Source organism: Littorina saxatilis, linkage group LG12 (genome assembly GCF_037325665.1).
Source record: "Littorina saxatilis isolate snail1 linkage group LG12, US_GU_Lsax_2.0, whole genome shotgun sequence".
Lineage (NCBI taxonomy): Eukaryota > Metazoa > Mollusca > Gastropoda > Littorinimorpha > Littorinidae > Littorina > Littorina saxatilis.
This window is the reverse complement of record NC_090256.1, coordinates 66,686,097-66,714,095: the sequence shown is the minus strand read 5'-3', so window position 1 is coordinate 66,714,095 and position 27,999 is coordinate 66,686,097. Positions and strand designations below refer to the sequence as shown.

At 43.4% G+C, this 27,999-nt stretch overlaps 1 protein-coding gene across 5 annotated transcripts in view; it reads right to left on the bottom strand.

Moving 5' to 3' along the window:
* Positions 1-18,794, bottom strand: part of LOC138982607 (guanine nucleotide-binding protein subunit alpha-11-like) — a 113,048-nt gene extending 94,254 nt beyond the window's left edge. Inside the window, exons 1-3 of one of the 5 annotated variants that reach the window (XM_070355935.1) lie at positions 18,635-18,794; positions 15,906-16,090; positions 15,478-15,565 (exon numbers count right to left, since the gene is read on the bottom strand). The gene's annotated coding sequence lies outside the window, so the exon portion shown is untranslated. Of the gene's footprint in view, positions 1-15,477; positions 15,566-15,905; positions 17,175-18,634 lie in introns of those variants that run through there. The other 4 variants (XM_070355934.1, XM_070355938.1, XM_070355933.1 and 1 more) reach the window with 4 other exon arrangements.
* Positions 18,795-27,999: the final 9,205 nt, after the last annotated feature.

The following is a 27,999-nucleotide window of genomic DNA, read 5'->3' as shown; positions in this document are numbered from 1 at the left end:
GACGTCTGAAATTGACACTAAGACAAGCAAGACAAAAAAACATAACAAGAAACAAATTTCGCTAAAGTTTCACGTCTTTGTCTGCGATGCTTTTCTTAACGTTCCGATGAAAAGATACCTTTCTGTCCTTATGAACACTAGCGTAGTCAGCGTACACAAGTGATCGCGCTTACCAAAATCAAAATGGAGAATATTAAATGGCCCTCTGCGTGAGGCAAGGTTTACACGAGTTGTTGTTTGTTTATTTGTTTTAAATATGGACATGCGAGCGAAAGTAGAACGAGGTAATTGAGGCTATCCTGCCTGCATTTATGTTATCCGTGTCTATCTGTGTCAGATATTTCTGTATGTACGCATTGAACTTTATCTCCGAATCGGCGGAGCATCATTTGTTGATAAATGTTGTAACACCGTCATCTCGTCAGCCTTCCTCCCCCGGCCTAACCGCCCATTTCTGTACATTGCCCACCGCCAAAAGCGATTGTCCTTTCCCCTTTCGATAGATTTAGCAGCGTACCCTCTCGTATCAAACGCTTAATGTGAGAGTAAAACAGATCTGAAACGTCCTCCCTGCGGGAAACCGTTTGCGCGGAGATGCGTATCTGCTCAGAAATCAAAAAAACTTCGGATTGCTTTGGGGTTACGGAGTGGAAATAACAAGTCCCCAAATGACGCCACGGTGGCAATTAAGTCTCGATGCATTTTGAACGTGGCTTCAAGGCGTTTTAGGAAGGAAGAGGGGGGGGGGGGTGTGAGCGTAGGTATTGGAGTAGGTGGGGTTGAAGGAGTGAATGTCGAAGAGAGAAGGGGATGGGGGGAGGGGGGAGCCAAAGAGGTAGACCACTGGGCAAAGAGACGTGCTTGGTGCTAACATTCCATGCAGAGAGAGAGAGAGAGAGAGAGAGAGAGAGAGGGAGAGAGAAGAGAGAGAGAGACATAGACAAAGAGAGAGAGACAAACTAAGACAGAGAGAGAGAGAGAGAGAGAGAGAGAGAGAGAGAAAGCGAGAGAGATATAGACAGACAGAGACAAAGAGAGAGACAGACTGAGAGAGAGGGAGAGAGAGCGAGAGGGAACGAGAGAAAGGTATCGAGGGGAAATAGGGGGAGAGAGCTTAGCACAGTCCATTTGACGCTGAGAATGGAATCACAGAGATTGCTGACAGACAGACGCCAAAGCAGCCAACCAACCAGCCAGTCATACTGAAGACTGAGAAAACGGACAAACTCAGACGAAGACAAAACGAGTGGAGGAGAGAGAGGGAGACAAACGGACAGACAGAGAGTGTATGAGACACTGAGACAGCTCTGAAACAAGTCGCGTAAGGCGAAAATACAACATTTAGTCAAGCTCAGTCGAACTCACAGAATGAAACTGAACGCATTGCATTTTTTCCGCAAGACCGTTTACTCGTAGCATCGTCTGTCCACCGCTCGTGGCAAAGGCAGTGAAATTAACAATCCAGAAAAGCGCGGTAGCAGTTGCGATGAGGAGGATAGCACGCTTTTTTATATCTCTATTCTTTTTAACTTTCTAAACGTGTTTTTAATCCAAACATATCATACCTATATGTTTTTGGAATCAGGAACAGACAAGGAATAAGATGAAATTGTTTTTAAATCGATTTCGGAAATTTAATTTTAATCATAATTTTTATATTTTTAATTTTCAGAGCTTGTGCTTAATCCAAATATAACATATTTATATGTTTTTGGAATTAGAAAATGATGAAGAATAAGATGAATAAAACGCAGTTTTGGATCGTTTTATAAAAAAATAATGTCAATTACAATTTTCAGATTTTTGATAACCAAAGTCATTAATTAATTTTTAAGCCTTCAAGCTGAAATGCAATACCAAAGTCCGGCCTTTCTCGAAGATTGCTTGGCCAAAATTTCAATCAATTTTATTGAAAAATAAGGGTGTGACAGTGCCGCCTCAACTTTTACAAAATGCCGGACATGACGTCATCAAAGACATTTATCGAAAAAAGGAAAAAAGTGTCTGGGGATATCATATCTGAACTCTCATGAAAAATTTCATAAAGATCGGTCCAGTAGTTTACTCTGAATCGCTCTACACACACACACACACACACACACATACACCACGACCCTCGTCTCGATTCCCCCTCTATGTTAAAACATTTAGTCAAAACTTGACTAAATGTAAAAAGACAGACACACTTAAAGATACAACAACAACAAAAAGACAGACACGGGGAGCTTATCTGCACGAAAATCAAAAGCACTTGGGATTGCTTTCAGATCAGAAGGGGAAATAACGACTAACGAGCCACCCAAAGGACGCCACAAAATGAAGGACTTGTTGCGTCGAGCGGAGCTTCGGGGTATGGGCAATAAAAAGGAGGCGACCGAGTTTTGAAAGAGAGAGGTTGGGACAGAGAGCGAGCGAGAGAGAGAGAGAGAGAGAGAGAGAGAGAGAGAGAGAGGGTGTGGCAGAGAGAGAGAGAGAGAGAGAGAGATATATAGAGGGAGAGAGAGAGATATATATAGAGGGAGAGAGAGAGAGAGAGGTTGGGGCAGAGAGAGAGAGAGAGAGAGAGGTGAGGAAAGAGAGAGAGAGAGAAAGAGAGAGAGAGGTGAGGAGAGAGAGAGAGAGGTTGGGGCAAAGAGAGAGAGAGAGAGAGAGAGGTGAGGAGAGAGACTGAGAGAGGTTGGGACAGAGAGAGAGAGAGAGAGGTGAGGACAGAAAGAGAGAGAGAGAGAGACAGACAGACAGACAGACAGACAGACACTGAAAGATACAGATAGACAGACAGACACACACACAAACAGATAGACAGAGATTCGGAGGTATAGAGACGTACTGGTGAAAAATGGAGGACAGCCGGCAGACAAACAGGAAGACAGATAAGGACAACGGAAAATATGCCAAAGCGGCTCAGACGCAGTGAAAAACTCCTCGGAGCACTTGGTTCGGCAGCAAAAATACGGGCAGAAAGAGATAGGCAGGCAGACATACAGAAAGACGGACAGACAGATAGACAGACAGATAAATATATAGATAGAGGCTGACAGAAAAGGACACCAGGAAAAAATGATGCAGATGCTGAGGCAGAGCAAAGACTCGACCGAGCACTTAGACGGACTGTTGAAAACCAACAGACAGACAGACAGACAGACAGACAGACAGACAGACAGACAGACAGACAGACAGACAGACAGACAGGGATTGATAGAAAAGGGACACAGGAAAAAATGCTGCAGATGCTGAGAAAGTAAATGGAGACAGACAGACAGGCAGACAGACAGACAGACAGACGGAAAAAGATTGACAGAAAAGAATACAGGAAAAATCTGCAAAGGCGGAAGAAGTAAAGGACGACAGACAGGCAGTCAGACAGACATATAGAGATTGACACACAAAAAAGGACACAGGAAAAATGGTGCAGAGGCTATGGAAGTAAAGGCAGCCTGACAGACAGACAGACAGACAGACAGACAGATATAATAGGACACAGATAAGACAGACAGATTGGCAGACAAAAAGGACACCGGTAAAATTGCTGCAAAGGCTGAGGCGCAAAAAAACCACCTGGACGTACGGAACCAGAAACGAAGAGATGTGGAATATTGATGACTGTCGTTCCAATGAAAGCGGAGGTAGTTGTCAGTGGTGGCTGGCGGTAGTGGTGGCGGTGGTGGCAGCGATGGTGATAGAGATATTGCTGCTGTCGTTGCTGATTTCGCCGTAGCGCTAGCGCTGTTTGAACGTGGGTGCGTGGGAGGCAGTAATATGCAGTCCATGGGGACAGCGTGCGTATGTAAGTGGGAGGGTGAGGTTGGGATGGGTGTCATGGTAGAGGAGGGGGGGGGGGGGTCTGAGAGAGTTCAGTGTGATTTAGGAGAGCCAATGCTCTGAGGGAGGGTATGTGGGTGGGTGTGTGCGTGTCTGTGTGTGTCTATGTGTGTGTGTCTGTGTCTGTGTGTGTGTGTGTCTGTCTGTCTGTGTGTACGTGGTGTGTGTGCGTACGTGCGTGTGTGTGTGTGTGTGTGTGTGTACGTGCTTGTGTGTGTATACGGGTGTGTGTGTGTGTGTGTGTGTGTGTGAGAGAGGGGGAGGGGTGTCGGAAGGATGGGGGAAGCAAGAATTAACGTGCATTCATTTGAGAGTTTGTGTCAGCGTGTGTGTTGGTCTAAACAACCTTTTATTTCTGTCTAATTATTCGTGACATTTGGTAAATTTATAAACAAGAAAACAACAAGCCTTCGGCTTATAGTGTGTGTGTTCTCTTGACTTCCCCAAGTGAACGAACCTAAAACATAGTTTTGTTTAACAGGGTATCTGCAACTCTGAACAATAATTGCTCTCCCTTTCCCCCTACCCCATTGTTTTCTCATGGGTGGTTCCAGGTAGTTTGCAGAAGAATTACACTGCTTCTAACTTAATACAACAAAAGAATTCGAGGAGAAAGACAAGAAAAATATGTCTTTTTAAGTCGGCAAACCAACCGTGCAACTTTGATAGCTTTTTAGGAAACAAAAAATCTGCCGAGTAAAGCGGGTTGGGGGCGGGAGAAAGAGGGAGGGGAAAGGGGGAATGTCAATGCGAAGTGGAGGCACATGGGTGGCAGGTGTTAATTAGTTAATTTCTTGCTTGAAACCCCCCTTCGCTCTCGAAGAATCATCCCAGGGCAATGACACGTTCTACTTCTTTTTTTTTTATTTTTTTTTATTTTATCCTGAAGAGCTCTTGATTTAAAAACCAACCTTGAGCGGAGGACTTGAGAATGGACGTGAGAATGGACGTGAGAATGGACGAATGGAATTGGAATGAATTGAGACAGGTTCTCGCCACTAGCTCTTTCGTCGAACTTGGATGCATAAGCAAGACAAAAAGCAACTTTACTCATTTAACGATTTTAAACTGTAAATATAAATATAAAGACTTAGAAGTAGAGACTTGGTTTAGTGAGAGCGGGACGAACATTCGAATGTATTGAAAATGTCTGTAGGGTTAAGAAAAGTAAGGTTGAAGCGCATAATTATTAGCAAGGTCTCGAAGTAAAGCGTACATGCAAATGTACTTCACAAAGTTCTATCAGATTACCATACATATCGAGTGAGGAAAGGGAACGGCGCAGGAACACTTTAACAAAACAATACAAAATGGAAAAGATGGAGAAAATAAAATGGAGAAAAAAAAACCAGCTGTCCGGTTTTTACTTTGAGGGCAATGGCGAAGAGATGCATGCAAGATTATTCCATTTCCAGAAAAGGGCAAGAAAAATGCATAGAGGTTGAGAAGGGTTCCTAAGAAAGAGAACGAGAAAAGAAAGACGACAAATTCGGAAAGAGGAAACGGATGCATGCATGTATAGTGCATTTCAGGACCCGCACTGAAGCGTAAGTGCCGACGCAATCTTGAAAGAACACACACACAGAAAGAGAGTCAGAAAGCGAGAGACCGATCTCGAGAGACGGACATAAAAAAAAATGTAATGCCTGACGAAATTCGGATTTGCAAAGGAATAGCACTAGGATTAGGGAATCATTGAGAAAAAAAACACCTTGTTGGAAGGAATGAATCCTGATGCATTTCATGTAGCAAAAATTCATAACCGGAGACGCAAAAAGAATGCAGACGAACGTCAATGTATGTTTTATGTATGATTTTCACCCTCTTCTTTTATTTCTTTATTTTGGTTCATTTTGGTAAAACGTTGGTAAAGCCGCTCAGACAAAACGTACAAGGCTCTGAAAAAACATGAACGGAGAAGCAAAAAAGACTGAAGGCGGAGGCGGATGTAAGTTTGATGTATGCTTTTCGCCCTATTCCTTTATTTCTTTATTTCGTTTCATTTTGGTGAAACTTAGACAAAGGGAGACTCTGCCCTATGGGGATTTATCAGAACATGCAATCGATGAATGTTTGATGTATGCTTTTTGCCCTCTACTTTTCTTTCTTTCATTTCATATTTCAGAAACTTTGAGAAAAGAAGGTGCTGCGCTGGGGAAATTTCTCAGAATATGCGTTTCATTTCAAAATACGAGGCGGGGGTCAAAAAATGTTAATCAAGTATCATTTTGAGCATTATACCTGGGAAGCGTCGGAGGGATTGACAATATTGCATCGAATCCCACAGCGCAAAAATGAACCAGTTTACGTGTTGTTTGCTTGGCCATACGGATTATGGCTTATACATGTGACCCTCCACCACAGAATAAGTTGCATGTCACCTATGCATGATTTTTATATTTTTACATTTTCTTAAAGAGTTTTTTTATGCTCTATCCAGTGGTGAAAACCGTTGTAGAAAAGAGCGAAAACTGTTTGAGTTATAAGCCTGTGACTAATGTGACCCTCACACTGATACCTGACATCCCCCGGACGTATATTAGGCCTAGCGCAGAACCGCGCGAGGTGATATATATCCGACTCATTCCGTGGTGGAGGGTCACATATATATGTCTTGAGGAGAAGAAGGGCTTGAAGGGGGGGGGGGTCGGCAAGCGAATGGGGGGGGGGGGGATGTGTGGTTGTGGGCGTTATGGGGTGGGGACAGACATACAAACAGAAGGACAAACACGTCCGGGTGCAAAGACTGACCAAAGGACGGACAGACAGACTATACGGGTGAATGGACAGAAAGACGCAGCCTTCCTGTTCGAGAGTTTGAGCGAGATATGTGGAATGAGGCTCAGAATATGATTTTTGACATCCAGTTGTCGCAACCTCAGAGAACAGATCGACTGATACAGACACACAGACAACCCCCCACGCAGACAGACTGACGGAAACACACACACACACACACTTACGCACGCAATCACTCGCACACACACACACATATACACCGTGGCACACACACACACACACACACACACACACACACACACACACCGACACACACACACACATACATACATACATACACCTACACCCACTGACACTGACACACACACAAACATTGTGACACACAAACACACACACACACTGACACACAAACACACACACACACACACACACACACACACATTGAAGGGAAACACATAACGTGGACTAAAAATGGACAGTCGCGCAATATTCACCAGAAAACGATAACGAGGCAACCGGAAACGCTGGCGGGCAGAAGTCAGCAACTTGGAACAGCGAAAACGAGGCTGTGGGATGAATGGCAGCAAGGCGGGAGGCAAAGGGGGGAAGAGGAAAAATGTATTCCTGTAATATCCGCTCCTCACCCGTCTGACCCGGACCATCGATCACAACGTCCATTTCTCCCACCGTGCTTCTTCGGACGAAGCCATTATTTGAAGCAGGGCAACAAAATGTTGTCAGCACGCCACAAACCCAAGCCAGGGGGGGGGGGGGGGGGGGGCAAGCAGCGGACAGCATATCATGAATGAGACTCGCCTGTGTTACGTTGCGTGGCGGCCATGTATCAGATGTTATTTTTCCCATTCAGGTACGCTTTGCCAAGCTTTAATCCCGAAGCAATCCATTTCGGTTGTCAGCAGGAGGTAAGAGAGAGAGAAGAGAGAGAAGAGAGAGAGAGAGAGCGAGAGAGAGAGAGAGAGAGAGAGAGAGGGTGTGTGTGTGTGTGTGTTCAGCAAGGGAAAATCTTCCAACCCTCTATCTGTCCTACATACGGGGTTTCCCATGAAGTCGCCAAACCTAGCCCCAAAAAGAGAACATGATGGAAGGAGTGAACCAAATGCAGCTTGATCTCACCTGACATCATCATCATCATCATCATCATCATCATCATCATCATCATCATCATCATCATCATCATCATAAATCCCCAGACTGGGACAGTCGTCGGGGGGACATGAGGGCTGAGGAGGCAGAGACCCTTCTCCATGCATTTCTGTCGGGGGCTATCACCAGTAGGTCGGGGAAGCTCAGCTGAGTCCAATCCTTGACGTTGTCGGACCAACTCTTCGACAGCTTTTCATAAAATGAAAGGATATCTAAATGTTGCTTGCTTGAAATAATTTATTAGAAAGCAAATGAAGTCGCCGAGATTGACAGATAAAAGGTAACGGGAAGATTGGGAGGACTGAAACATACTAGACATACGATCAACCCGTGTATAGGATCTAATTAAAAACGATTTTCATGTATTGCTGATTTCACCCCTTTTGACATTCTTTGGATTGCTCAGATTGTGTCTCGAATGCTGATCAAAACAACACTGCACAGCCCAATACAACACAACAAAACACAACACAACACAACGCAGAAAACTGTCTTTTCGTGGCCTCAACACTTTTCCTCTCTATTCGCTTGGCTGAAGTCTCCATGGCTTCTTATACACGCACTAGCCATCGACCTTTATTAGCTGGACGAACGTGATTTGCACGCGGCCTGCTCAGTGAAGTGAACATCACGCTCCACTACACTTTAACCGACTGATGCCTTGTTTCCCTACTAATGATTGGTTGCTACCGACACCTCAACCCCCCCCCCCCCCCACCCCCACCTACACTTCTGCTCAGTAAAATGGACATGGGCTACAATCCCTTACACTTTTACCCACTGATGCCCTGTTTCTGTTCTCCAAATGATCGGTTTCCACCGACACCCCTACCGTGGAACGTGCATTTTAAGACTCACTGAAATCTGAGAACATTAGGTCTTAGAAAGGCCGAGTTTTAAAATGGGGGTACATTTACTGAGATAATGTTGGAATATATATCTGAGAAAGCAAGGGAAGTATTCAAAGGGAAGGTGTCTTCAATTTCGGGGTCTTAAAACGTACGGGGGGTTCAACTGCTCTACCGACTGATTCCCAGTTGCTCCCAAATAATCGGTTTTCTCCGATACTCTTGCAACCCCAAACCTCAATTCCCACAGTGAGGTGGACACGACAATCCGCCCCCGTGCACTTTTACCGACTGATTCCCAGTTGCTCCCAAATAATCGGTTTTCTCCGATACTCTTGCAACCCCAAACCCCAATTCCCACAGTGAGGTGGACACGTACTCCACTCCACTCCCGCCCGTACACTTTTACCGACCCACATACCCAGATTTCACCCAATTGATTGATTTCCACCAAGACCCCATATACCCACACCCACACCTACACATATCCCCATCCCCTACACCCACCTATATCCCCATTCCTCTACGTCCTCTCCAATTGTACACAGGGGAATCTCTCTATAACGAATGCTCCTGAAGCTGGCGTGGTCATGTATAGGCAAACGGAAGAGATACGAGCGTACTTTCTGGCTCTAACCAGAAGGTGACCGATGAGGATTCAGACTACAATAAGTCTGGTAAAATCCAATAACCAAGGCACGGAAAAGATCATGCCTTGTAAACAATCTGTGTGTGTGTGTGTGTGTGTGTGTGTGTGTGTGTGTGTGTGTGTGTGTGTGTGTGTGTGTGTGTGTGTTGTCAGCAAGAGGGAAGACGGAGAGGGAGACAAAGAGAGAGAGAGAGAGAGACTGCGGCCTCGGTCGATGAAGATGCAACTGAAGACGAGATATGGTACCCTCGGACCGACTCTAAAAAACGTGGTATGTCAACAAGCCATATTATAATATTGACTGAAACAAGCTACTTTCATCCCATTTGTTGTTTTAATGCCATGGAATCCTAAATATGTGCAGGCATACTGCACTGAAACTGCAATCATAGTTTGTCACATCCAACCCCCCAGCCCCCATTCCACATCAGTCTACCCACCCCCACCCACCCCCGACCCTGCCCCAAACCACGACCATTCTCCCCCAGCCAAGCAAGTGACACGCACCCCCTTATTCCCATACTGAAAAGGTCGAAATCAGAAATAATCCCGAGGTGATGATATATGGTAATTGTAGGGAGGGAACCGGTCGTAATATCTGGACGGTGATGTACATGGCCTGTCATCGGCCCCGAGTTGCATCAAAGACTCTGCGCCTCTGACCGCCGAATTTATTCGTCCTTTAACATCAGTCTTATTGTCTTTGAAGTGGTTTCGGTGACAACGATCCAATATTCAGTACGGAACCGAAACAAATTTGACATGCATTTTTTCGTCTCAGACTGCCGGTGTCACATCCATTCTACCAAGAGCTGGATCTATGGGTAGGGGCGGAGGGGGTGTGCTGGTTTCCAGAAGCCCCCTGGTAAATGTACCTTTTCTTTTCTCAAGGAGTGACCTAAAATAACTCTTTCAAATGCTAGATTCCAACAGCACCCAGACCCCACACCTAGACAGCCCCTGTACCCTTGCCTCATTTTGGAAGCCCCTTCCTCCCATGCACACGGTCGAGCCCTGCTAGCATTCATGGAACGGTCCTCGGGGTACGAACTCAGTAGCGTCCCTAAAGCCCGTCCTTATAATTGAGCCAGAAGTTGACTTCACCAAGTCGTTATCAAATAACGAAACCTCAGTGCTAAGTCGACTTCGCCCAATTAATGACAGGCTAAAACCTGACGTTACACCGGTGTAACACGAGAAAATTACTCCCACGAGATTTTTACTCCGGAGTAAATATTTCGTACGAAAAAGTTACTCCCTTTACGAAAAAGGCACTCCCCCATTTCACGAGAAAATTACTCCCCAAGACAGGTGAGTTCCGAGTAAACATTTCGTACACAAATGTTACTCCCCTGACGAATAAATAACGAATAAATTACTTCACCCAAACACAAGCAATTTAACTTCCCATGCCAGGTGTACGACATTTTTACTCCCTTGTCCCCTGTTAGTCTTGGTGGTGGAAGGGGTGGAAGGAGGGTAGCGCGACATTCGTGTGCGCGAGATCACTTATTGGCATTATCCCTTCGCCCGCATCCCATTTTTGCGTACGATATTTTTACTGGAAGTAAAAAAAATGGGGAATAAAAATTTCGTGGAGGGAGTAATTTTTTCGTGCCGTGTGGAGTTCTTTTCTCGTACGAAAAGTGTACTCGGAGTAAGAATTTCGTACGAAATATTTACTCCGGAGTAAATTTTTCGTGGAGTAAAAATTTCGTGTTACACCGGCACCTTGACACGAGAAGAATGACGGGTCTGTCTCTGTTCCGTATCGAGTGTTCGGTCGTTTTCTCCGCAACTTGTCGATGGCAGAGCAACAGGGAGGGTCTGATATTGGGCTGAATCCGGCCTTTCTGACCATCCGGACTGGTCAGCCTGTGATTGCTACTGGCAGGGCTATTCTTGCGTGATAGATCAATGGTTCGTCTGACAGCGTCGGTCAAGTACTGCCTTGAATCAAAGTCTCGACCTTTTCGACCACTCTGATTGGTCTGCTTGCGATGCCTACCGGCCACTGACCAGAATATACTTTCAAGATTGCTCAGTGATATTTAAGTGATATAATCTAGCAAAGAAAAGCTGTCTCTTATCGCCCCAAGCGTTATACATATATATCAGGTTGTAATTATATGACCACACACCACGAATACCTTAATTATAAACGTGTGAGCGCTCAACGGTTACTCACATTGAAAACGGCTGTGTTTTGAGTGGGTATTCCAGGCTATAATTCTCAATGTGACGCCTGTTTGCGCCAGTCATAATTTGTGTCTTACCTTTCGCCCCTGGGTGTTCCTTTAGATACGTACAGATTGAAATTGAGCTACAGAGTTCCTTTTGGTTTTTGAATTGATGACAACACACACGAGGAAGGTTATATTTTATAATTCTAAATGCTGTGTTTGGTAGCCTGTTCAGACGATTATATTCTCCAACGGTAAGTGTGTTTGTTTATGTAATGCAAAGCGTTTTAGCCCTGTATGGCACGGAATGTGCATGCGTTTGCAAGACTCTAGTATGACTTCCTCAATCCAATCTCCTTTGACGAATGGGTAGCTATGAGGACTAAATGAAGTATGATGACGAACGGGTAGCTATGAGGACTAAATGAAGTATGATGACGAACGGGTAGCAATGAGGACTAAATGAAGTATGATGACGAACGGGTAGCTATGAGGACTAAATGAAGTATGATGACGAAAGGGTAGCTATGAGGACTAAATGAAGTATGATGACGAACGGGTAGCAATGAGGACTAAATGAAGTATGATGACGAACGGGTAGCTATGAGGACTAAATGAAGTATGATGACGAACGGGTAGCTATGATGACTAAATGAAGTATGATGACGAATGGGTAGCTATGAGGACTAAATGAAGTATGATGACGAACGGGTAGCAATGAGGACTAAATGAAGTATGATGACGAACGGGTAGCTATGAGGACTAAATGAAGTATGATGACGAACGGGTAGCTATGAGGACTAAATGAAGTATGATGACGAACGGAAGTCTGGACTCCTGACACAGGAGAACTGGGCGAAGCAAACCGCGTGCTGATTAAAATTCATTTAATTATTTGGCATAGTTTCTGATTAGTTTTAAGCAAATCATTGCAAGTGTTTCTAAATGACAGTACATCAAATGTCCCTTGAATTTGTATAGGTCCAAAACGTTGGAACACTTTTCAAAATGGCGCCTTAGATGCACTCCCTTTAAAATTAGGACAGCAATTATCTCTCACAGCTAGCTGCTTTATCATAGAGTTTTAACTTTCATGTCTTACGTACTCTTTAACACGTATGACATCAGATAAATGACATTAACTGTAGCAATTATCCGCAAAAAAAGAAAAGCGTTAGTCTATTTGTTAAATGGCAAACTCACAATACTGCAAGCTCCTGCATACAAAAATAAACTATATTGTCCTACCTCAGAAGTGTGAACGATTTTTAAACGTAACCGTAGAAGCTCTTGATCCAATTTTCTAACGTTTCGCTTTTGATGTCTTGTCGACTGAATGGCCTATTGTCCGCTTTTGACGCACCGTAACAGGGGATACATGAAAACCTTCTGTGACCGTAACAATGGCTTGCCCATGGTCCATTGATTATGTGCACTTAACACTTGTCGCTGTTTTGCAGCTAACACTGATTTCTCTTTTCTTTAACGTGTCCGTTTGTGCACGCACGCACACACACACACACACACACACACACACACACACACACACACCCGCACGCACGAACGCACACACACAAACACGCACGCCGCACTTACGCACGCACGCACTCGTGTGCAGCATAGTTCTCTCACATTTGCAACTTGTTCGCAGTCACAGACAACGGCGACAATTGCAGTAATCAATCATCGCGCCACGTACAATGCAAACCAGTATTGCATGGCAGACAAGTACGTCAGCAACTTAAACTACATTATAGCAAAGTAGCTACAGCACACCTTAACCACTTTCTGTGCCTTAACCTAATACGAAGAACTATAAAATGCAGTCAAACCTGGTAGGCCTGACCGGTAGACGAAGTTCCTTTTCCGGTACAGTGAAACCCCCCTATTAAGACCGTCTTTAATAATCTTAGAAAATCAGGTCTTAAAAAAGGAGGGAGTCTTAAACTGGGGGGTACATTATTGTGCAGATGTTTTAAACAGAACATCTATCAAATCAAGGTCCTGAAAAGGGGGAAGTCTTAACATATTTTGTTATCATTGGGGTGAGGGTGGGAGTCTTTAATGGGGGTTCCACTATATTTTCACATACAAAAACCTATGTCTCGACATGTATTTTTCTCTCTCTCTCTCTCTCTCTCTCTCTCTCTCTCTCTCTCTCTCTCTCTCTCTCTCTCTCTCTCTCTCTCTCTCTCAAGTTCAGTCGTCCGCATACTCGAAAGTGAAAAAAATTAAACGTTCTAGCTGCTACAGTATCGGAGGATGAACTGTCAAAGAAGAAGAAGAATCTCGTGCAAACCGAGCGGCTCCAACACACTTCAGGGCAATGTGTCGGCCGAGGCACAGAGCAGGCGAGCCCTTTATCCTAACGGGGGGGGGGGGGGGGGGGGTGGGGGTGGGGGGGTTTCACAAAAGAAGAAGTGATCAACATCTTCTCCGACGAAAATGAGTTCAATGACCCCGGAGCAGATCGATCTTGCAAACCTCCTTCCAAGCAACATTCTTTCACCAACTGCCAGATCAAATCCCTCACCATCAACATTATCAATAAATAAACCCTTGATTGACAAACCTTACGCACATTACCCGCCTTTCAAAATGAAATCGGTCGACCCACGTAGGCCTAAGTCGGAAAGATCGCTGTGATGTTGGGAGAACTTGCGTATTTTCATTTCATTTATTGTTGTTCATTACCGTTCATTGCCGTTTCAGAATTGTATTCTCTTTTTTCCAGACCATTGCTTTTTGTTGAAACCCAAGAAAAATTGAATTCATTATAATTTCAAACACGATACAATTGGTCCTACTTTTTCAAGCGTATGTCTGTGACGTCGAAAATGAAATGCGAGTGATTAGGTTTGTTGATTTTGCTCGGAGAAGTGGTCCGTGTTCAAGCAAGTTTATTTCTTCTTTGAAAACAAAAACCCTAAGACCAGTGAATGTCGAGATATATATGTATGTCACGAGGCTTGTTAGTCTGAACCTAGAAGGACAGAGTTATGAACATAGATGACAAAGATCCCGGAAAGAACAAACATTTCGCGGATGCAGACACAGAAAGACGTCATGAAGATTGCGATGCTTCAAAAGATACAGACTGTGACGATGACTGTGACGTCATTCACATATACCGAGACGTCATTCATAGTTGTTCGGTCACTTTCGTCAAAAAGTAGATCTCTCCACAATGGCTGCTCCTGTGTTTAGGTTTATCAAGCCTGAGTACGCAAAACGTGTTTGTTCTCTCCTCTGTTGAAGCTGTGAGACATAAATGCTATTCCGACTTGGTCGTGTGACAGAGTTTTCTTCCACACTCGATTAGCTGATGTCTAACTCAGCCTTACGGCTTCGTTAGACAATCAACGTAATCTCGTGTGGAAGAAAACGTCTGTCACACGACCAAGTCTGAATAGCAAGTAATGGTACAATGCCGGAGCCGGAGTGGCATAGTGGTTAGACCGCTTGCCTCTCACGCTGGCGGTCGGGGTTGGAATTGGGTACCTAAGCATATACATGGCCTGGGGAGGGGAAGGCAGCGAGGGAGAGGAGATTGGCACCACCCTCAAAGAGCTGGCCTAAAAGAAGTCGAGGTTTCTAACATCTCGGTCCCCTTCGACCAACCATGGTTATGAGACTACCTCTTAGTTTTGTCAAAAGACAGCATTCCAGCTTATGTATTCAGGTATACACGAATGTTCCTTCCTGAACATGAATACATTCATACATGCACAAGCGAGCTCCAGTGAATACACACACACGCACGCACGCACACACACACACCCACACACGCACGTACGCACGCACGCACGCACACACACGCCAACGCACGCGCGCACACACACACACACACACACACGCACGTACGCACGCACGCACGCACACACACGCCAACGCACGCGCGCACACACACACACACACATACACATATATATATATACACGCACAAGAGCTCACCCTTTTACAAACAGAAGAAATAAAACAGGAGGAGACACCATCGGACGAAGGGACAGATACGACAGTGAGAAAAACACACAGAAACACAAGCAAAGAGTAATCCTAAAACAGTTCTTACCTTAAAACTCCGAACAAAAAAACCAGGACTGAGCCGAGAAGCTGGCCGCGTACACAAGAGCTGGAGTCTGAAGCTTGCTTTCACAGGTCTTGATAAGGCCAACAAAAAATTAGTCTGTTTACAGTATCCCGACCGACCCTATTTTTTCGCGCGACCCTAGACTTTTTTTTGGCATTTGGGAAAAAAAAGAAGAAAAAAAAAGGTCTTTGTTTTTGGGCAAAATAACTTATGGTTTTTTGGAAGAAAAAAATAAAAAATAAATCCCGACCTACCGACCCTATTTTTTTTGGCCTATGTTACCGTAAACAGACTATTTTTTTGTGTGTGCCTAATTATGTCATTTACACCACAGATGTCCAAAAACACAACACTGTCAGTCTTCGTCACTCGATGGAAACCAAACACCTCAAGACAGAAAAATCTCGTACGTCAATGAAGCTTGTCTTTATGTGAAGAAATCAGAATTTGTCCCACACTTTCTTGACAATATCTCACACTTGAGGAGAACAGTTCTTAATGTAGATTGACTTCAAATGTTCAAATAAGCAGAATATGTGTGAACTGAGATTGACTTTGTAGATGTCGTAGCAAGCCTTTTTTGCAATACGTCACACTGAAGCAGAAAAGTACGAGTCAATGCAAATTGACTTTAGATGTAGGCTATAGATCAGTATTTTTGACAATATGTCACATTTTCTTGACAATATTTGACACTTGATCACAGAAAGTCTATAAGATATTTTTCACTGCAAAAAAAAAAAAAAAAAAAAAGTGTCAGCCTTTCTCACACTTAACACTTAACTTCAGCAGAAAACGTGTGAATTGAAACTGACTTTGCAGATTATCCAGAAAATCCTGTTTGACGATACCTCACACTTCAGCAGATTAAGATGTCAAAGGGGCTTGCATGTGTACAGATAAATGATAAAATCGTTAACAGATGATGAAATCAGAATTTTATCACAACTTCACACTTCACGAGAAAAGGTGTCTTCTTCTTCTTCTTCTGCGTTCGTGGGTTGAAACTCCCACGTACACTAGTGGTTTTTTGCACGAGTGGAATTTTACGTGCATGACCGTTTTTTACCCCGCCATTTAGGCAGCCATACGCCGCTTTCGGAGGGTATTTTCGTGTTTCTGTAACCCACCGAACTCTGACATGGATTACAGGATCTTTTTCGTGCGCACTTGGTCTTGTGCTTGCGTGTACACACGGGGGTGTTCGGACACCGAGGAGAGTCTGCACACAAAGTTGACTCTGAGAAATAAATCTCTCGCCGAACGTGGGGACGAACTCACGCTGACAGCGGCCAACTGGATACAAATCCAGCGCGCTACCGACTGAGCTACATCCCCGCCCTGAGAAAAGGTGTCAAAATGAGCCTTTTCGACAATTCTTCATAATACAGCAGAAATGGCGTCTATTCAGATTGAAGTAAGGTGCCCAGAATCATTCTTGTTATTTAAAAAAAAGTTACACAATATTTCACTCTTCAGCAGATGTCGACATTTAATTTTTTTATCAGCCACTTCGGCAGCAAAATACTTTACACTTCAGAAGAATAAAGCGTGCAGTGTAAATATGTTATGTCGAACGGATTCCAGATAGCCGGCATTAATTGGCTCAATACAAATCAGCAGTAGAAGCTGTCGAGGTAAAGTTTCGCGTAAAACGAGAAGGAACTAATTTAGAAAAGGAAGAAGGAAAACACATCTGCTGTCGTGTTGACGGGCCTATCACGTTTCTGCACTGACTTTGGTTACGGACAAATTGCCAAAGCCGGTGTAACACGAAATTTTTACTCCACGAAAAATTTACTCTGGAGTAAACATTTCGTACGAACTTCTTACTCCGAGTACACCTTTCGTACGAGAAAAGAATTCCCCCAAGGTGCGAAAAAATTACTCTCTCCACGAAATTTGGACTCCCCAAATTTGTTCGTCCAGTAAAAATCTCGAACGCAAAAGTGTGATGCTGGCGAAGGAATAATATCAATATAAGATTTCGCGCAAACAAATGTCGCGCTACCCTCCCTCCACCCCTTCCACCACCAAGACTAACAGGGGACAGGGGAGTAAAAGTTGCGTACACCTGGCGTGGGCAGTAAATTGCTCGTGTTAGGGTGGAATAATTTATTCGTTATTTATTCGTCAGGGGAGTAACATTTTCGACATGACTCGAAACACACCTGTCGTTGGAAGTAATTTTCTCGTGTTATGGGGGAGTAGTTTTTTTCGTAAAGGGAGTAACATTTTCGTACGAAATGTTTACTCCAGAGTAAAAATCTCATGGGAGTAATTTTATCGTGTTACACCGGGTTGGCAAATACAAGGATCGCCGGGAGAACAGGAAAATGTCATCACGGTATTTCACGCAACTCTGATCGGTTAAAGAGCCGCACATGCAATCTTAATTAGTCAAGTGCAAAGTCATTAGCAACAGAAGTCGCACACGTACAGGCCGTCATGGAAAAAGGATTTAAAGATTTTAAAACACAGCGAGAATGGAAGTAATAAAATGGTCAAGTCTTCGGAACAAACTCTAAAGAGGTGAGGAGGGGATTCATCAATAACAACAAAATGTGACTGGGTTATTAGAGTATGATGGATACCTTGCTCGGTTAAAATCAAGTCTTTAACAGATTACATCTGGAATGAAAGTAGAACCGCAAAAATATTCGATATCGACACGAAGCAACAGAACATTATTTTCAGTTGTTTACAAAATAGTGTAACCCCGGCGCCATGAACATAGATTGCAGCTTCAAGTAAGTAAGCGACTATAAGTATTGTGTGGCTTGTGTCTTCCGAACGAGCTTCTGGACTATTTGTCAGATGAGTTATTTTCTGTATTCTAAGTGTTTGTCTCTATGTCCGCTTAAAAGACCGCTGGGCCGAAAATCAGTGACTGTAACGTTTTGTTTTGTATTAATTAAACGTTCGAATAACAAACCTTTCTTATTTTTTGTATTCTGAATTTTGGAACGTTGGTAGCTAGTCTATTTGTTTTTGGATTTAAATATTGTTGCGTGTCATCGATATCATGCAGTGATAATGGAACACAGGCACAAGATAAGTAAGTGGACAGGAAAATACTGACGAAACTGCTGGCCACTAAAAAAACACCTCTCGGACTGTCCGCACTTTATGCAACCACCTTGGTCAACAACTGATGAAGTCCAGCACGATGAAATAAACACAGCCAACAATTAATCCAAAGCTCCCGATCCGTATCGACAAATCTGACACAAAAAGTTCAATGCAGACAGACCAGACCTATAGCTCCAGCAGAAAAAACCCACAACACTGAATCGCAGTGCAGCCCGCAAAAAAATGACATCAGCTTTTAGCAGTTTACGAAACGCAGGTGCCACCGGCGATACTTTAGGACAAGGAACACAAACACTGCTATTGAAAACAGAGTCTCCTTTCAATAAAGGCACAGTGCTTCTCTTGTGAAACGAATCGCCTTGTTTTCTTTATTTGGTGTTTAACGTCGTTTTCAACCACGAAGGTTATATCGCGACGGGGAAAGGGGGGGAGATGGGATAGAGCCACTTGTTAATTGTTTCTTGTTCACAAAAGCACTAATCAAAAAATTGCTCCAGGGGCTTGCAACGTAGTACAATGTATGACCTTACTGGGAGAATGCAAGTTTCCAGTACAAAGGACTTAACATTTCTTACATACTGCTTGACTAAAATCTTTACAAACATGGACTATATTCTATACAAGAAACACTTAACAAGGGTAAAAGGAGAAACAGAATCCGTTAGTCGCCTCTTACGACATGCTGGGGAGCATCGGGTAAATTCTTCCCCCTAACCCGCGGGGGGGCGAATCGCCTCAACGTCAGTCTCAGATCGCACGAGGCTTTTACGTAGGACAACGTCAGTCTCAGATCGCACGAGGCTTTTACGTAGGACAACGTCATCTCCACTTGGATACATACCAAAACTCAATAGCGTCAGGGCTTTCTATGCTGAGTGGGATTTAAAAAAATCCATTTTCTAAAAAAAGCCACTATAAAGGCTCGCCCATTCAGAAGTAAGGTGACGGAAGGAACGGTTTCAATTAAGTTTAACGATCGAAATGGCCACCGTTTGTTCTTTTGATGCCAGGCGACACAAAGGTGGTGAGTGACAGTCTTTCCCGTTTAATCAGTTGTGTGATCACTGGTTCCTGTTTTCCGAAAATGGAAACCAGACAACTGAAAAAAAGTGGTTAGTTTTAAAGGAATTGGAACCATCCATGCTGTTGGTCCATTTTCTTGTAGACTCGTAAGCGTTGGATATAATTAAGATGGTTGCCGTGTGTGCCTAGGTGAATAGGTGTGTGTGTGTCACGGTGTGTGTGTGTGTGTGTGTGTGTGTGTGTGTGTGTGTGTGTGTGTGTGTGTGTGTGTGTGTTATTGTTGTTGTTGTTGTTGTTGTTTTTGTCGTGTGGGTGTGTTCGTGTGCGTGCGTACGTGTGTGTCCGTGCGTGCTTGCGTGTGTGTGTGTGTGTGTGTGTGCGTGCGTGTGAGTCTATGAGTATGTTTATGTATCTGTCTTGTCTGTCTGTCTGTCTGTCTCTGTCTATCTCAGTGCCTGTTTGTCTGTATGTATTGTGCGTATGCCTCATGCAGTGCCGTCTGTGTGTCTGTATCTTGATTCCTGATTTACAAAGAGAAATCATGTTTTACTATATCCCGCAGCTGCAAATCCTTCACATAGGGGTCTGGCAATGATAAACAGACTCATAAATGGTGCAATAACCCCGTCGGTAGGTTCAGTTCAATTTGTAAGCGACGTTAGTGTGTCTGGAAACAGTATAACTGGCATTTTCGATGGGTCTGGTGGGAATAACTGTCTACTCCAATAGCTGTCCTAATTACCTTGTTGTTTTACACTGTCACTGGTGGTCTATATAGAACACGTACTCGCCTACGCTGAAACTGACCTGTACTGGAACACGGAGTGCTTCGATATATACCCGTGCACGAGCGCGCGTACACACACACACACGCGCGCGCGCGCGCACACACACGCACACACACACACACACGCGCGCGCGCACACACGCGCGCAGCACCCACACACACATACACACATGCGCGCAGCACACACACACACACACACACACACACACACACACACACACGCACGCACATACACATACACACACAAACACACACACACACACATACACACACACAGGTATTATTATTATTGAACGATCTGTTTTCCTCAGCATTTTACTTGCAAATGAAGACGGAAAAAATAGAACTTCCATAATCGAATGACGCAACTCGATATCCACGATTGATTGTTGTGTTTGTAGTTGTGGATTTGGGTCTGTTGGTTGATGTTTTATTCCGTCAGTACAACACAATCACCTGGGACCGCATAACAAGCCATGCTTACATCGAGTGCGGTTTTGTATTTGGATTCGATCAGCAATAACTTTCGATATATAGTTACTGTCAAGATCACAAAAAATGTACAACTCTTACAAAACATATTCTTCTTCTTCTTCTGCGGGCTGAAACTCCCACGTACACTCGTGGTTTTGCATGAGTGGAATTTTACGTGTATGACCGTTTTTACCCCGCCATTTAGGCAGCCATACGCCGCTTTCGGAGGAAGCATGCTGGGTATTTTCATGTTTCTATAACCCACCGAACTCTGACATGGATTACAGGATCTTTTCCGTGCGAACTTGGTCTTGTGCTTGCGTGTACACACGAAGGGGGTTAAGTCACTAGCAGGTCTGCACACCTGGGAGATCGGACAAATCTCCACTCTTAACCCACCAGGCGGCAGCGACCGGGATTCGAACTCACGACCTCTCGATTATATCCTTGGCACAAAGGGTCAAAAATCCCCCAAATAAGCCCTTAAAAAAATAAGGCCTTATTTATGGAAATAAGCCCTTAATTTTTTAATTAAGCCCTTATTTCTAAAATAAGGCCTTATTTTCCATAATTAAGGCCTTATTTTAGAAATAAGGCCTTAAATATTTACAGCCATAAGGAAATAAGGGCATAATGAAATAAGGCCTTAATTCTGTTAAGGCCTTACTGAAATAAGGCCTTATTTCTGTTATGACCTTAAAAAAATAAGCCCTTACAAAAATAAGGGCATAAAAAATAAGCCCTTAAAAAAATAAGCCCTTCTTTTCTGCGCATCGCTACTGCGCATCCGGACATTCGAAAGCGCGCACAAACTCGGCTCTCGTTCAAAACATCCGTCATAACATTGAGCGGGCACAGCATGGATGGCTTCACGCTTTTGTGAAACGGCTCTTTTCCTGGTTGATTTGCGGCACGGAGTTGCATTCAGACCAGAAGATGACGATTTTCGACAGAGATATCCGTCGCGATATAACCTTGAACGGTTGAAAACGACGTTAAACACCAAATAAAGAAAGAAAGAAAGAAAGACAGAGATATGTGTGTTGGCCTCTATTCAGCTTCATGATTGGTCCAAAAAATAAGGCCTTATGGCCTTATGCCCTTATTTTTTTAAGCCCTTATTTTTGTATGCCCTTATTTTTTTATGACCTTATTTTCAGAAATAAGGCCTTATTTCTCGTAAGGCCTTATTTTTAAATAAGGGCTTATTTTTTTAAGCCCATATTTTTTAAGGCCTTAAGGAAATAAGGCCTTAATTTGGAAATAAGGCCTTATCTGTTGGAAAAAGGGCTTATTTCAAGAAATAAGGCCTTATTTTCTTAAGGCCTTATTTTTTTTGGACCCTTTGTGCCAAGGATACGATTAGGAGGCCGACGTCTTACCACCATGCCACTGCGCCCGTCGTCACAACAAAACATATTATGTGTATAAAAAAAATATTAAAAAATCTTTGTGAATAATTGTAAGAAAAGAAGAAGATGAGGAGAAGTTGATGGGACTTTGCATTTCATTGCTTTTTCTCTCTCCTTTCTTCGTTCATATAGTGTCTGGTATATTATATTGTGAAAATAGACAGGAACAGACCATACAGATAATGCTTCATACACACACCAAAAAATATCAAAATGAATGTACTTTATATTATTTTCAAATTAAATTCTCCACTTTGACACGCACAACATTCATCAAAAAACAAAAATCCTAAATAATTAATTTACGACTGACCATCTTGCCAGACATAGAACGGACACTCCTCTGAGACTTCTGTCTTTGTTTTTCCATTTGTTCTTCCATTTGTCTAATTAGTTGCCTGTCTGTCCATATATAAAGATCACTGAGTCGATGTACTTGTGAATGCATTGATTTGTCAAAAATTAAACGCCCCATTAACTAGCCGCTGTCAGCGTGAGTTCGTCCCCACGTTCGGCGAGAGATTTATTTCTCAGAGTCAACTTTGTGTGCAGACTCTCCTCGGTGTCCGAACACCCCCGTGTGTACACGCAAGCACAAGACCAAGTGCGCACGAAAAAGATCCTGTAATCCATGTCAGAGTTCGGTGGCTTATAGAAACACGAAAATACCCAGCATTAATTGTCTTGTTTTTTGATTCATCAAAAGACAAATAAAAATCTGTCTGGCTGCCCATAGAGGTGCAACAGACGCACTATTCAACTCAAAATTGCGGGGCTTTTATATTATTGCTGAATGAATGAGATATATATCCATACAAACGAGCTAGAATGATGCTTGCGTTGCAACATAGTTTCTGATTGCCGAGTGAATGATTTGATAAAAGAAAACCTTCGATAACAAAACAAATTTACGTTCAGCAAAATATATAATGCCATCATATAGTTTGACCCTTGTGGTCTCGGGTCAATGTCCATCAAACTTCGCTGACACGCACTGACGTTATTGTTCCTGAATGAATGAATAAGATATATCGGCCATGATTTGCTTACCTTTTGGGTCTAAAACCAACGTAGGTCAACGCTCCTTTTTAGACACGTGGTTGTTGCTTAATGAATGCATAAATAAAACATACATGCCATCGGGTTTTTTATCCTTGTGGCCTGAAGTCAACGACCACTGACCAGCACTCACTTACATCCATTGACGTCAGTTATTCCCTTGCAAGTGTCCCCCGACAATTGATATTTCATTGTGAAATGCAGTCAAACAAACAACTGCTCGAGGAGATCCCAAAATAAGTCTGCAAGGACACGCATCAGAAAAGTACAGCAAGTGAGCGAGTTTTTTTAATTTGATTTTATAACGGCCACGTGATTGAACAACACATGTATAAAAAAAAATTAAAAAGCAGATTCGCTTTATCTAAGAACTTAAAAGCTTAAAGACTCTGAATCAAAGTGTTCAACTTTTGAACACACTCTCTGTAAACCAGCATTGGACACAGTGTGACATAGTACATAGTTCTACTGGCATGAGTATCCCACATCGACACTTGTGTTTACCACGTGTACTACTTGGTTTAGGCCAACAACAAAAAATAGTCGTCTGTTTACGGTAACATAGGCCAAACAAAATAGGGTCGGTATAGGTCGGGATTTTTTTTTCTCAAAAAACCCATATTTTTAAGTTATTTTTCCAAAAAACAAAGACTTTAACAAAAATGGTAAAAAAATTTTTTTCCCCAAATGCCAAGAAAAAGTCTAGGGTCGCGCGAAAAAATAGGGTCGGTCGGGATACCGTAAACAGGCTATGTTTTTGTTTTTTGGCCTTAGTATGTACTATGTCACACTGTGTTCAAAACTTGTTTCTTTAAAGTATGTTCAAAAGTGGAACACTTCAGTTCACAGTGTACCCACCTTTTCGTGTAAATGTTCTTGCAAGCCAGCACGGATCTCTCCAAGATATTGCTCCTAAGGCGAGGGTACCCTTCATCCAGGTGGACACAAATTAAACAACAAACCAGCAGCCTGTCTGTCGGTTATGAATTTAATTCAGGAAAGAAAAAAAATGCCACTCTGCATAGAAAACAGCCAGAACGTGGATTTTTGGTAAACGTTGAACAGCCCACTTCGTCAACATCACGGGCCAAAGAATCTAGACACAGCCATCGTCGAACGCTGAAGAAGAAGAAGAAGGTAAACGTTGAACAGCCCACTTCGTCAACATCACGGGCCAAAGAATCTAGACACAGCCATCGTCGAACGCTGAAGAAGAAGAAGAAGAAGAAGAAGAAGAAGAAGGTAAACGTTGAACAGCCCACTTCGTCAACATCACGGGCCAAAGAATCTAGACACAGCCATCGTCGAACGCTGAAGAAGAAGAAGAAGGTAAACGTTGAAACTGAAGCGTGCTCCTATGCCATGTAACAACCTTCCTTTTCGTGTGAAAAGTGATCATATGTTTACCACCACAGAACTGTTAAAGGCAGTTCTTATTAGAGCCCGAAGTCAACTACACGACGACTTCGCGAAGTCTTTTTACCGAAAACTCAGCGAGCTGTGTGAAGTAGACTTCGCGATGTCGACTTCGCCCAATCATATAAGGCTTTAGGCTTTTTCACGGAGTGAGAGCCTCCTACAACCGAAACAAATACCAAAAGTCCGCAGCCAGGCTGCTTCATAAGAAGAATGGGACAGTTTTTGTGCTTCAGCACTGATACTCAGTAACACAAATACCCACTGCACAAAATGCAGCCAGTACGCAAGTGATGTTTTGGTGCGTGTCCAAGTAAACGGATAGTCTTATCTTACCAGAAAGTCTCTGGCGGTGAGCATGCATAAAACTTTAAGCGTGAATGGCAATCCTGACCTACAGAGATTTTGCACTGATATAGGAACAGCGTCGATGAGAGAGTACAGACTTTGTACACTTACCCAAAATGAGGCAGAAAGAACAGATGGGTGTAATAGGCTTGGTTGAAGGATTAATGCGAGAAATCGTTGGGAAAAATATTCGAGGACAAATTAAGGCGACACGAAAGACGTCACACTTGCTGGTTTGTTTGATATTGTTTGTTTATTTGTTTGTTTGTGTGTTTGTTTGTTTGTTTGTTTGTTTGTTTAGTTGGTTGGTTGGTTAGTGGATTGGTGTGTTGGTTGGATGTGTGTGTGTGTGTGTGTGTGTGTGTGTGTGTGTGTGTGTGTGTGTGTGTGTTTGTGTGTGTGTTTGTCTCTGTCTGTCTGTCTGTCTGTCTGCGTGCATTTGTGTGTGTATGTGTTGGTGCGTCTGGGTCTTTGTTTGTTTGTTTGTGTGACAGGGCGACCAGTCACCAATTATAGAGTAAAGTTTTTGTCATTGTCCAGTCTAGTGTTTGAAGTGCATGTTGCCGATCGCTTTATGTTTTGTGTAATGCCATTATCTGTTCCTGTCTGTTCTAAGTTAAATCTTGAGATGCACATGTCCCGTCACCGGTAGATCCTAAGCGCGCTTAGCCGTCTGTGTCCATGTTCTGACTAGTCTTTGATCCTTTGAACTCAAGCTGCTCTCTTAGGGAGAGACGGTCACTTGCCTGCAGGTGGTCCGTTGCGTAACTTTTATGACAGACCCGGGGTAGCCGCCGATAACACGTTCGTGTGGTAATGTTTGATGCGCTCAGATCAAAGCCTCATTAAGAGGGTGTGAATTCCTTTGAATTTGATCCGGGTGGATGATAGACGATGCCAGTTGGGCTCGAATGTTTTAGTCTTTACCCCCCCCCCCCCCCCCCCCCCCCCCGTTCTTCTTGTCTTTAAAGGCATACTAACGCACTCCCGTGTTTACAAAGTGTAGTTTGCCCACAATCGATGTCAAACGCACCATAAGACCATATAATGACGATACGTCACCATGCGCGGACCATAATACATGCATTACAGCTTGTTCTAGCCTCTGAAAAAGTGAGGATGTCAACAAAGCCGCGGTGTTCTCTCCCTTGCATCAACGTTACATGTGTTGCCAAATCTATAAATAGGACGATCCAGATCAAAATGAAAATTCAAATATCTCAACATTTAAGGGGTCCTAGACCACAATATTTTGCAGGGAACTTAATTTAGTCTGTCTCCAGCTGTTGGTAAAGCAATTAGCGTGTATAGTCATCGAGTACATATGGCTTTAACCAATGGAATGGCTTATTAACTTAGAATGTTGTGTTACCAATAGTTACTAGGATTTTGATTGGATGTTGTTACTATAGCTAAAATTGACTATGTATGTACATGCTAGGGTGTGAGAGAGAACTTTGAGAACTTGGGAAGAGTGTGGACGGATTTTTTTGTGTGCTCCACTAAATCAGGAGATGTAGTCAACTTTGTATGTTGTGGCTTGTGGCCACCCGGCTTCGGCTGGGTAGGCGAAGATGAGGAGGGAAGCGAACAGAGGAATAAAGTATGCCATGCCAGTATTCTGCTGTTGTCACAATGTTATCTGGTTGTGTGACTGACTGACTATTAGGGCTTAACGTCCTCTTAGACCAACTGGTCTATATTGGGACAGGTATTGGTAATACGCTGAAAATTATGGTGTGATACTTTGATTCGAACAAGCCCGCTGTGGCTGTCTTCTTCGACGCACCAGCATTGGGTTTGTCTCGCCAAAGTATCGAAATACGATCATGATAATGAGAGACGAGAGATGATGCATGCGTGTCTTCGTGTTTTCCAAGCCCTGAGACTTTTGCTGTGAACGTGGGATCTTTTTCGTACGCATGTGTGCACACGGGGGTGTTCGGACACCGAAGAGAGTCTGCACAAAATTGACTCCGAGAAATAAATCTCTCGCCGAACGTGGGGATCGAACCCACGCTGATAGCGACCAACTGGCTACAAAGCCAGCGCGCTACCAACTGAGCTACGTCTGGTTGTGTCCGTGAGTGAGAGTCCAGAGAGAGTCCGAACACATCATCAAGAGAACAAAAGATCAGAGTTTACCGAACCTTCCACCCGGATCAAATTCAAAGGAAGTCACACCCTCTTAATGAGGCTTTGATCTGAGCGCATCAAACATTACCACACGAACGTGTTATCGGCGGCTACCGTCGGTCATAAAAGTTAGGCAACGGACCACCTGCAGGCAAGTGACCGTCTCTCCCTAGGAGAGCGGCTTGAGTTCAAAGGATCAAAGACTAGTCAGAACATGGACACAGACGGCTAAGCGCGCTTAGGATCTACAGGTGACTGGACATGTGCATCTCAAAATTGAACTTAGAACAGATAATGGCATTACACAAAACATAAAGCGATCGGCAACATGAACTACAAAGACAAGTCGCGTAAGGCGAAATTACTACATTTAGTCAAGCTGTGGAACTCACAGAATGAAATTGAACGTAGTCCGCCGCTTGTGCAAAAGGCAGTGAAAGTGACGAGCCTGTTTGGCGCGGTAGCGGTTGCGCTGTGCTTCATAGCACGCTTTACTGTACCTCTCTTCGTTTTAACTTTCTGAGCGTGTTTTTAATCCAAACATATCATATATATATGTTTTTGGAATCAGGAACCGACAAGGAATAAGATGAAAGTGTTTTTAAATTCATTTCGAAAACTTAATTTTGATCATGATTTTAATTTTATTAATTTTCAGAGCTTGTTTTTTAAACAAATATAACATATTTATATGTTTTTGGAATCAGAAAATGATGAAGAATAAGATGAACGTAAATTTGGATAGTTTTTTAAAAA